Source organism: Cydia strobilella, chromosome 6, assembly GCF_947568885.1.
Source record: "Cydia strobilella chromosome 6, ilCydStro3.1, whole genome shotgun sequence".
In the NCBI taxonomy this organism is placed as follows: Eukaryota; Metazoa; Arthropoda; class Insecta; order Lepidoptera; family Tortricidae; genus Cydia; species Cydia strobilella.
The window spans coordinates 8,433,101-8,442,294 of record NC_086046.1 but is presented as its reverse complement, the minus strand read 5'-3'; the positions used below and the strand labels follow the sequence as shown (position 1 = coordinate 8,442,294).

The following is a 9,194-nucleotide window of genomic DNA, read 5'->3' as shown; positions in this document are numbered from 1 at the left end:
ATTGAAAAATATAAATATAAATAAATAATTATCTTATCTTATCTTATCTTATCCAATAATAAAAACAATCATAATACGCATAATACAAATTTATACTACCCACCTAAGTAAAGATGGTTTACCCAAACCAGAACCACAGAATAACTAATAGTCCAGAACTAGTTTTCGATCTGGACTGAGGTTGCAGGTTCTGCCTCCTGCAAAGTTTAACGAGTAAGTTCATACCGGGACCGGGAGTAGTGAGCAATGGGCATAAAATGGGTTATGGATAGGATAGGTTTACCAGATAAAAACTTTTTCCTGACATGGCCGCATTCCTGAGAAATGGCCAAAATTCCTGACGTCTGGTAACCCTAGTTACGGAACAGTTACTTACTTAACACTTAAATGTAGGTATTTTTCTAGACCAAAACACTTGGATGCCTAGTACTTAAAGAGTCCCTTATCAAAGCTCTGATTAGGCATTCGTTGAGACATCAGCACCGATAATGCTACCATTGAGAGAAGGGCGCTTCCCCGTTGCGCCTCGCCTCACCCTCCACCCGGTGTGTTCGAGTAGACCGACCAACGCAACGCAGCGCGGCGCGGCGCGCCCTCCCCGCCGCCGAGCGCATCAGCCAGCCGCCAGCGCCAGCCAGTCATTGAGCGACGGTCTACCATTGCGTGCGTGTTGAACGACGCTATTACTACAATTTACGGACAAAGTGACATGCGCGTTTACTTGTCCTGATTTCTAACTAAAAACAAACGAACCTATTGGATTACAGTGCTCGAACAAAGTGACAGTGTTGTGTTATCACTAATTCATCAGTATTTGTCGCTCGTATTCCGTATTTCGTACACCGCCAGTGCAGTGTTTATGTTGGAAGAGCGGCACCGTACCCCGTACCCGCACCTTCCAAGGAGGGGGGACGTCGCCCTCGAGATTTTCTTAAAAAGGTAAGGAGCTTTTAAAATATATTTTTTCGCTTTTAGTTTCAGTCAAATATTTTTCTCGGGGTATTTATGGACTAAAATAATACTATAATCAATTAGTTTCGAGGACCGGTTTCTTCCAATAAGAATGCATTTATACAGTAGGTATAATAATAGTAATAAACAATCCAGTTCTCATGGAAACATTTTAAATACGTAGGTCTTGTTCGTTACCTTTTGATAATACTATTACTTATTCTGTGCTTTTGTCCAAACTTGTTGTTACCTATTTTTCACCAAGCTAGCTGGTTATTGACTGTCTTGTTTATATTGGTCAAACATAGTAAAGTTATTATCTTTTACGAGGGTATATTAAGAAACCTCTTTTCTTAATATCGCAATTTATAATAACTGGTTTGGTTTACAAATATTTTGTTAAAAATCATTCCCTTTTAACTCCTACTAAAGTAGATCTTTTCCGTTCCCATTAATTGGTAATATTATGGTAAAAAATATTTAGATAACGGAAGAACTATCTCCTATTTTCATGGATATTCAGTAGGTATTTTCATAATTATTGGAATCTAGTTGCGATAAGCCAAGAAGGGATAGGTTAGGTTCTCCTATTCAGTAGTCCTATTTTGAAATAGCATATCTAATAGGTATTTACTATTTTAGGTAAACTGTTTATAATTTCCCTATCTATAAGAACCGTGTTTTCATTTCCCAGATACCTACTACCACCTAATTACCTATAAAACCCGGTCAAGTGCGACTCGGACTCGCGCACGAAGGGTTCCGTACCATTAGGCAAAAAAATCACGTTTGTTGTATGAGAGTCGCACTCAAATATTTATTTTATTCTGTTTTTAGTATCTGTTGTTCTAGCGCTAGCGGCAACAGAAATACATCATCTGTGAAAATTTCAACTACCTATTCACGGTTCATTAGATACAGCCTGGTGACAGACAAACGGACAGAGAAAAACAAACGGACTGTGGCGTCTTAGTAATAGGGTCTCGTTTTTTTACCCTTTGGGTACGGAACCCTAAAAATGACAGACACCTGTGACAGTCAAACTGGCAAATGTTTAGTTTAGTTTAGTTTATTTAATAACCATAACGTAATATGATCATTACATGGTAAGTCAACATTTCATACAATATTATACTTATAGAGAGAGAATTATGGATTTACACAATGTAAAAATAATATGGCCAGAGTGCAGTGCTGCACTATGATCCCGGTTGTGGGTCCTGTAAATGGCAAAAACGGAACCCTTATAGTTTCCGTCCGTCTGTAGTAGAGGGGTCACAAAACCGTGCATATTTTTGAAAGCCGGTTTTTCGGCTTTTTCAGCAAAACCGGGTTTCCGGTTTTTTCGGTGTTTTCGAGTTTATGTATAATTTTTAAAATAAACAAGAAATTGTAGACGATTTAATAATCAATCTGCAATACTTAATAGTAGTTTGTGACTGCTACATAATGAAAGGCATCAAAACTCGAGTGTGGGTTTATAAAACGAACGAAGTGAGTTTATAATAGAATCACACGAGTGTTTAAATGCCTAATTATGTACAGTTACATACACTGCTTTATCTACACACATATTATAAACTTTCTATGATATATTCACTAACCTCATATTACAGCCAACATTGAGGCATAGGTAGTTGCTCTCTGGCGGAACTCGCAGGTATGAGGTGGCGTCTCCGAAATATCTTTATCGCACATTTTACACGAAACTTTTGCTAGTTACTTTAAAAACAACAAAGCAGATTATGTTTTTACTTACAAACGAATTAAAAGATAAACTGCACGTTAAATGGCGGCAAAGAAAACTTTTTTCACGCATGTCACGCATCCGTATTTTTTTTTAATTCAGAGACAAACTAGAGTGGGGGTCGATTGCCAATATCGTTGGATACCATAGACCTAGCATTACATAGACAAGCTATACGCGTGCGCCCGTAAGGGATAGACATAGATGACGTCATAAACGTGGGGATACCATATTGGTAAAAATTACCCCAATATTTGATATCACGTTGGGGCGATTACCCTGGAGGCAAAGTTAGCTTGTTTGACGGTATTAAAAAATTGTTAAATAAAATGTCAATGGGCCGTCCTTTTTAGGCGTATAAACAATGAAATACCTCCTATAATTCGCGCAGGTGGTACAAAACTAAACATGTTTAGTAAATAAAACGTAAAATAAAATGTATTATGGGTTTTAATTTAAAGTAATCACAAATCGCAATCACACCAATTAATGTACACCACATTTAATCTTCACAACATTTGTTTATTTATTTTTTGGAATTAGAAGTACGAAAAAACTTCGAGGTCAAAATTACCCATAAAATTATGATATTTTCATCTGGTATCCCTAACATGATTGTTATGCAGCTAAATTAAGAAGAAGTTTAAAAATGGCTGACCTCAGACTCCTACCTACCTACGTAATTTGGGCGGATAATTTTACAAATAATGTTTTGTTAATTTGCGTAAATAATTGTGATATTTTTATTGAAATCGTTTGATTCTACATTGCTTTGAGTGTAACGTAATTTTACGATGTTATTCTCACATATTGCGTTAAGAGGAAGGTGTAAAATACCGTACTTACGTGTGAAAGCTTGTTCTCATATTTTTGCTCAGAGCGGCTATTACAGCCGATTACAGAACTATTCACCAGTATTTTATCAAAGTTCAAGCATTCAAAACGCTAACCATCACTATATTTCATAAGAGAAAGCACAATTTCATACAAAACAACGATAATTAAACAAGCAACGAACAAACATGACATGTCACGTACTTATTTGTTTGCCACAACCTCGGTTGTGGCAGCGGTGGAAAAGTGAAACTATGACAAGGACAAACAATAACAGCGCTTTCTCTGCTACTCCTACTGAAAGATACATAGGACTATCCCGTTCGTTCATTTTCCCCCACTCCTCATGACCGATCCAGTTATACTAGATTCATGTTGGATACCAACCAAATACCAACTAACAAGCGAGATTTGTCAAAATAGTATGCAATTGACCTTTCATTTCGAAGAAAACGTAATCTCGACTGATATTAGAATAGAGGTCAAATCAAATTTATTCGTTTTAAGATGTTCGAAATTTGAATGAAATAATATTATCGAAATCGATGTTATTATCTAGCAATAACAACATTTTCACAGATTAAAAATTTGCTGTACTTAACAAAACAGTTTATCTTAATGTTGGCCATTAGGTATTTGTGACATTTTCAACCAAAAGGTACCACATTGTCGCTTGTCAATAAGGTTGATTTCAAATTGAAGCTGTATGCCTGTATGGAAATAACGCCTTATTGACAACCGACAATAAGTACCCTTTTGATTGAAAATGGCAAGTTTACGGATTTTGAAGCCATCATAGAGGGTTTATGATATGTGTGTAGATAAACATTTTTAACAAGACTAGAATAGAGATTAGAGACCAATTAACGTGATGCATGCATCACATATAAAACATGGCTGTTTATGACTAAAATGTTAAACTACATAATATTTATATTATTATAACTTAAGTCAAACTTTAGTTATAATTAAGCCAATAAATGTAACAAAACATTCCTTTATATATATTATTAAATATATACTATGTAGGTAACTATTTAGGTACGTCTACATATTATACGGTACGATTGCTACACATACAAAGTTTATGTGTAATAATTTATTATAGGTACCAATGGTACGATTAAATAAAACTAAAAGGTTGCTTCGAAATTCGAAAAACTCGAAAAAGCCGGTTTTATCAAACCTAAACCCGGTTTTATCAAACCTAAACCCGGTTTTATCAAACCTAAACCCGGTTTTTAAAATTGGCTGCAAACCCGGCTTTTCCGGTTTTTTCGAATTCGGTGAAACCGGGTTTGTGACGCCTTCTTCTTCTTTTTCTAGGGGCTATGTAAGGCTCCAGAGCCTATGTATCACTGCGACCATCTCTGATCTATTGTGATCGCCACCTACTACAACTCTCGATCCAAACCTGCAACTTCAAACAGCTGCAGGATCTTTTTGGTTTCGAGAGACTTTAACTCCTCCGGGCGCAATATATGTCCACCCAGGATCAAGTCACGAGTGCGCATTAGGCAGGGGCACTCTGTGAGGATGTGTAGGGGCGTCTCCTCTGCCTCCATACAGAGTCTGCACCGCCCCATGTCACGTTTCCCCATAGTGTGCATGTGCTTATTTAGGCCGCAGTGCCCGGTAAGCACCCTGACCAAGTTGCGCAGTTGGTTCCTAGGCAGCGCCAAGGCGCTCGAAGACGCCTTTTTGCTGAAGGCCTTGATAAGCGCTTTGGAATGGTTCAACCCTGGTTTTTGCCTCCAGAGTGTGTGACGCCTAGTCTGTAGGTATGTCACAGCCATTGATCTCAAAAACTATAAGGTAACATACCTATTTGAATTAAATATACGCTTAACTTCAAACTCGGGTTATTCCAACTGTCAGATTATGCGATTTTGGGAAAGGTTATATTTACCTGTATTGTACCAATAAAGATTATCTTATCTTATCTTATCTTATCTTTATAAGAGGGTCGAATGGATTTATACGAGTTTGAAGTTAAGCGACAGGTGTATTTTGTGAGCCGCTAGTAAGTTTATAAGTTAAAATAAACGTTTTTCCAATTAAAAGACGTATATACCTAAGTGCCGGAAAAATACGACTGCGGGTATGGCTTTTTATATCGTAAAATAAAAAGGTACGAAACCCTCCATTATGCGTGGCCCGAAACGCACTTTGCCGGTTTTTGTAACAATTCCTATGTATGTATTTCGTAGGTATGAAATGCACAACTAAAGATATGTATAAAGTCTCAGGTATGTATCTAAATTTAAAACAATTCTACGACGTACGTGCGAAGGTACGTACCTATTTGATTTAGCAGGGAATGGCAGTTGTCATTTATGGAAGACAAGTCCGGAAGGAATAGAAATTATGTAGGTATCTATGCAAAATGACCAATAGGTTTTTATTGGTAGTTTCGTCTAAACCGGTTGCTATGCTATGTTTATTTACTACTAAATGAATGTTAAAATTCACAAGTAACGTAGGTATCTAACTTGTGAATTATTGAATGTTCATCACATAGATAGCTGTAAAATACATAAATCTGTGGTGATATAGTAATAGCTAGACTGTTAGACGTACAGCCCAGGTATTTTGCAGTCACGTACAGATCTCTGATCCAAACCCGGAGAGCTAATGGGCAGGCGGCGCGGCGGAACTAGTTAGTTACAGGTACTAACTGACATAGCTTTTTAGCTGCTGCTGTGGCGTTGCCGCAGGAGCTTTTACTGTCAATTTCCTTGACAAAATGAGAGACGGAATGAACGTTCTAAGGGTCGTGTTACCACAACAATCGATCGATGGCATCGATCGACGTCGACTGTTCTATGTCTAATTCGATTGCTGTTGCTGCAACGAACGTATACCTACTCGTAAATAACTCATTTTATCAACGAAATTGATAATGACAGCGCACGCATCAATGCCGCGGCGCCAACAGTAAAGGCGGGATTCATTCCACCACTGTGCGGCACAAGCTGTAGGTCCCATCCGAATGTCACCTTTCAAACAGAGTTCAAACGTTTTACGGGGCCTACAACGGTTACAACATACAAAGCAAATAGGGATTACTGTAAAATGTGTAGACTGTAGGCGCATTAGAGGTACCAACACCACCACGTAACGAAAGTTGGAAGTATCGGAATCGGAACAAAAGCCTAATTATGGCGGTAATCAATAATCTCTACGGAGCGGATTTCTTATGGCAGAAATCAAATGTCAAGAGGGATTGACTACTGTATTTTATCGACTATCGATAAATATTTGTCACTTAACACGACATCGTTTAAGTAATGAAATTAGAATTTTGGATTGGCAAAATAATGGATAGAACAGAAAATACATTTTCACATCACCTATTCGAAAAGGGAACTTTTCTTCCCTGCTAGGAGGGATTAAAGTGGCACTTTTCTGTTCAAGGACATTTTGTTGCCAGTATGAAATATTGACACAAAGACATATGAAATTAGTATGCATATAATCGATTACAATTTCTTTATAATCGATTACGTGCATACAATTTTTCTAACTTAAATAATATTTTGTTGTAATTGTAAACAATAAATGTAATTAGCGTAAGTAGCATATTTAAATTAAGTAAATTCATTAATTAGCGTAATATTTACAAAGAAACGTAAAAAAACATTAGTTTAATAATTTAATTTTTATTTTGACATTTTAGGTCTCCTTAAACGCAGCCATACTTGTCTATGCAATTTAAAAAGTTTATATTTAAAAAGTTTTGCACAAATATTTCACAAAGCATAATTATGCGGTTCTGTATTGTGTATAAATTTGTAAATACTTAGTTTAAATCAATAACTTTATAATAATAAATATAAGTGATATCAGTCTTCATACAATATAAATTCCTAAGAATTTACCATGTGTAATTTTAAGTGCAATTGTATATTGTGAGATAAATAAATCATATCATATCATATCATATCATAGTGTTCTTCCGAAGATTTGGTTCAAAGGGGTAAGAGCTATTAATTTGTTACCAGAAAAATCTACAAAAATAATGTACTTGATTTTCATTGTATCATTTTATGTGTTTGCTGCTGTCTTTGAAAATATATTAGGTACATAATTATGAGCTGTAGTTACTTTTAATTTGTCAGTACAGTCACGTCTGAAAATATCGATACGGACAAAGTGCCAGAAGTATGTATCTACCTACCTATACACTTCTATGGGCCATGCCTGAAAATAAATGATTATTTAATTTAATTTAATTTATACTAAGGTCGTGTATACATATTTTTGGCACTTTGTCCGTATCGATTTTTGCTTAAAACAAACCTGTTAGACTGTCTGTTTTGAAAGGTGATGTGAAAAGCAGTATGTGTCACATGGTAGCAAAATTATTTTCACCTTAGGCGTTAACACTTGAATCCCTCACTACGCTCAGGATTCTATGTTAGAATCCCTCGCTACGCTCAGGATTCTATTATAGAATCCTTCGCTTCGTTTAGGATTCAATTGTACGCCCTCGCCGTAAATATGTCATTTTGCTCCCTTGTGACACAATCTACTATTATATGCTTCTTTAGTTAGTTAAATGAACTCCACAATTAGAGCAATATAATATAGTGGAAGAATCTGCATTGTAGCTTAGACAAGAATATTTCTTTATAGATTTGTTTATCGTTTTTTTAGGATTAACCATTTTAGTAACACGGCACCGGAATAAAAACTCAAGCGACACAAATGACAATTATGTAACGTTGACGAGATTTATTTTAATATGGAGATGCAAAGAGGTCAAACGTTACAGAATAGGTAATGTAAAAAGGTGGTGATCGGTAATATGCGAAAAGATTCGATAACATCGATAACTGGAATAGTCGATGAAACACAATGGTCAATCCCTCTTGAAGTTTGATTTCTGCTACGAGAATTCCGCTCCTTGATAATCACTCATATCAGAAATTGCAGCCTACATTACAGCTGGCAGATTGAAATTAATATGGACACAGCTAAATGATTGGCAATTTAAATGTACCTGCAGCACATAGGGATTTGCCGATGAAAATAAACAGTTCACGCGTGCCGAGTGTGCATTTGTATTTGCCTGGTGATATCAGAGTAGGCCGATATTTGATATGGGTAAAATACTTTTTACTTTAGTGCAATGTAATATTTTGAACGCGGTCAAAATTAGGCCCTAGTTTTCAAAATGAGGTTCAGATTATTTTTTTAACTCATGATTTAAATTGGAGCCGCCATACGTAGGTAGATGGGTTTAGAAAGTAAAATACTGAAAAATATTTTTCACCACAGCAGCTCGAACAAGCCTACTTTCGTCACTCCCTGGAGTGAAACAATGTAGCTTTTTAATTTAGTGAAGGCCATGAACTTCATACTACGGTACGGTACGGTACGGTACGGTACGGCACGGCACGGCACGGTACGGTACGATACGGTACGGTACGATACAGTACGGTACGGTACGGTATGGTACCGTACGGTACGGTCCGGTCCGGTCTCGTATCGTATCTTATCGTATCGTACATATTATAATACTTTTTTTCTGTTTATTCTGTGTCATTCGAAATACATTTTAACCTTTAATATGTTCTCACTACTGAGGTGAAAAATTATGTGTGCAACACGAGAGCAGTTATTTTACATCTCGTGTTTTTGAGTCCCTCGCTACGCT

General features: G+C 36.6%; 1 protein-coding gene across 5 annotated transcripts in view; it reads left to right on the top strand.

The window, feature by feature from the left end:
• The first annotated feature begins 619 nt into the window (after positions 1 to 619).
• Positions 620 to 9,194, top strand: part of LOC134742352 (Ca(2+)/calmodulin-responsive adenylate cyclase-like) — a 132,471-nt gene continuing 123,896 nt past the window's right edge. For all 5 annotated transcript variants that reach the window (XM_063675412.1, XM_063675411.1, XM_063675410.1 and 2 more), the window contains exon 1: positions 620 to 939. The gene's annotated coding sequence lies outside the window, so the exon portion shown is untranslated. The remainder of the gene's footprint in view (positions 940 to 9,194) is intronic.